Here is a 3577-nt window from a genome sequence, read left to right as displayed (position 1 = left end):
GACCTAATACCTATACTCCTTAAGGTATTTCATAATATAGAAACACAAGAGTCACTGCCAAATTCCTTCTATGAAGCTACAGTTACCCTGATACCTAAACCACACAAAGACTCAACCAAGAAAGAGAATTACAGGCCAATCTCACTCATGAACATGGACGCAAAAATTCTCAATAAAATACTGGCAAACCGAATCCAAGAACACATTAGAAAAATTATCCATTACGATCAAGTAGGCTTCATCCCAGAGATGCAGGGCTGGTTCAACATACGAAAATCTATTAATGTAATCCATCATATAAACAAACTGAAGGAAAAAAACCATATGGTCATCTCATTAGATGCTGAAAAAGCATTTGACAAAATTCAGCACCCTTTTATGATAAAGGTCTTGGAGAGATTAGGGATACAAGGGTCATTCCTAAATATAATAAAAGCTATTTACAGCAAGCCGACAGCTAACATCAAATTAAACGGAGAGAAACTCAAGGCTATCCCACTAAATTCAGGAACACGACAAGGCTGTCCACTCTCTCCTTATCTCTTCAATATAGTGCTTGAAGTTCTAGCAATAGCAATAAGACAACATAAGGGAATCAAGGGGATTCAATTTGGAAAGGAAGAAGTTAAACTTTGATTATTTGCAGATGATATGATAGTATACATAAGCGACCCCAAAAACTCCACCAAAGAACTCCTACAGCTGATAAACTCCTTCAGTAACGTGGCAGGATACAAGATCAACTCCAAAAAATCAGTCGCCCTCCTATACACAAAGGATAAGGAAGCAGAGAGGGAAATCAGAGAAGTATCACCTTTCACAATAGCCACAAATAGCATAAGATATCTGGGAGTATCGCTAACCAAGGAAGTGAAGGATTTATTTGACAAGAACTTTAAGTCTTTGAAGAAAGAAATTGAAGAGGATACCAGAAAATGGAAGGATCTCCCCTGCTCGTGGATTGGGAGGATCAACATAGTAAAAATGGCAATTCTACCAAAAGCAATCTATAGATTCAATGCAATCCCAATCAAGGTCCCATTAAAATTCTTCACAGAGATTGAGAGGACAATAATCAACTTTATATGGAAAAACAAGAAACCCAGGATAGCCAAAAAAATCTTATACAATAAAGGTACTTCTGGAGGCATTACCATCCCTGACTTCAAACTCTATTACAGAGCTACAGTATTGAAAACGGCTTGGTATTGGCATAAGAACAGAGAAGTTGACCAATGGAATCGTATAGAAGACCCGGATCTTAAACCACAAACCTATGAACACCTGATTTTTGATAAAGGAGCCAAAAGTACACAATGGAAAAAAGAGGGCATCTTCAACAAATGGTGCTGGCATAACTGGATGTCAACCTGTAGAAGAATGAAAGTAGATCCATATCTATCACCATGCACAAAACTCAAGTCCAAATGGATTAAAGACCTCAATATTAATTTGAACACATTGAGATTGATAGAGGAGAAAGTGGGAAGTACTCTACAACAAATGGGCACAGGGAACCGTTTCCTACGCATAACCCCAGCTGCACAGACTTTAAGGGCAACATTGAATAAATGGGACCTCCTGAAGTTGAGCAGCTTCTGTAAAGCAAAGGACATTGTCACTAAGACACAAAGGCAGCCTACTGACTGGGAAAAGATCTTCACCAACCCTGCAACTGACAAAGGTCTGATCTCTAAAATATATAAGGAACTCAAGAGACTAGACGGTAAAATGCCAATTAACCCAATTAAAAAATGGGGCGATGAACTGAACAGAGAATTCTCAACAGAAGAAGTTCGAATGGCCAAAAGACACTTAAGGTCATGCTCAACCTCCCTAGCTATCAGGGAAATGCAAATCAAAACAACTTTGAGATATCATCTTACACCTGTCAGATTGGCTAAAATCCAAAACACCAATAATAACCTTTGCTGGAGAGGTTGTGGGGTAAGGGGCACACTCATCCATTGCTGGTGGGAATGCAAACTGGTGCAACCACTTTGGAAAGCAGTGTGGCGGTTTCTCAGGAAATTCGGGATCAACCTACCCCAGGACCCAGCAATTCCACTATTGGGAATCTACCCAAGAGATGCCCAATCATACAACAAAAGCATATGCTCATCTATGTTCATAGCAGCATTATTTGTAATAGCCAGATCCTGGAGACAGCCTAGATGCCCTTCAGTGGAAGAATGGATGAAGAAACTGTGGAATATATACATGCTAGAATACTACTCAGCGGTAAAAAACAATGACATCTTGAATTTTGCAGGCAAATGGATGGAAATAGAAAACACTATTCTGAGTGAGGTAACCCAGACCCATAAAGATGAACATGGGATGTACTCACTCATATTCGGTTTCTAGCCATGATTAAAGGACATCGAGCCTATAAGTTTGGGATCCTTGAGAAGATAATAAGAAGGTGAACTCCCAAAAAAGATATAGTAATCCTCCTGGATATTGGAAGTAGACACGATCGCCAGGCAAAATTGGGAACTTGAGGGTTGGGCAAGACTGGGCCAAGGGAAGATGGGGAGAGAAAAGTGTGAAGGGGAGAGCGGGGGGAGCTCGGAGGAATGGGGTGCTTGGGATATAGGAAGGGTGGATATGAGAGCAGGGAAGCATATATCTGAATTTAAGGAGCTACCTGAGGGTTGTCAAGAGACTTGACCCTAGAGGGGTTCCCAGGTTTCCAGGGAGACGCCCCCAGTTAGTTCCTTGGGCAGCTGAGGAGAGGGAGCCTGAAAAGGCCAGTTCCTATAGCCATACTGATGAATTTCTTGCATATCACCATAGAACCTCCACCTGACGATAGATGAAGAAAATGACAGAGCCCCACCTTGGAGCACCGGACTGAGCTCCCAAGGTCCTGATGAGGAGCAGAAGGAGAGAGAACATGAGAAAGAAAGTCAGGACCGTGAGGGAACCTCCAGCTGGCGACAGATGGGGAAGGTGACTGAGCCCCACATTGGAGCACTGGACTGAGCTCCCAAGGTCCCGATGAGGAGCAGAAGGAGCGAGAACATGAGGGAGAAAGTCAGGAACGAGAGGGGTGCGTTCACTCATGGAGACGGTGGGACAGAACTAATGGGAGATCACCAACTCCAGTTGGAATGGGACTGATGGATCATGCGACCAAACCCGTCTCTCTGAGTGTGGCCAACAGCGGGGGCTGACTGAGAAGCAAAGGACAATGGCTCTGGGCTCTGATTCTTCTTCATGGACGGGCTCTGTGGGAGCCTTCTCAGCTTGGTCGATCACCTTCCTGGACCTGGGGGGAGTTGGGAGGACCTTGGTCTTAGCATAGAGTGGGGAACCCTGATGGCTCCTTGGCCTTGAGAGGGAGGGAGGGGAGGTATGGGTGGAGGGGAGGGGAGGGAAGGGGGAGAAGGAGGGGAGAGAAAGGGGAGAAGGAGGGGAGGGAGGGGGGAGGAGGAGGGAAGGAGATGGAAATTTTTAAATATAAAAAAAAATAAACCATGAGAAAAAAAAAAAAGAAATAGAAAAATCAGTCTAGAATATGGATAAATCCTCAAGGGACTCTGAATAGCCACAATACTGAAAGTCAAAATGC

Source organism: Arvicola amphibius, chromosome 6 (genome assembly GCF_903992535.2).
Source record: "Arvicola amphibius chromosome 6, mArvAmp1.2, whole genome shotgun sequence".
Lineage (NCBI taxonomy): Eukaryota > Metazoa > Chordata > Mammalia > Rodentia > Cricetidae > Arvicola > Arvicola amphibius.
The sequence above is the reverse complement of the archived record's forward strand: the minus strand, read 5'-3'. Positions refer to the sequence as shown.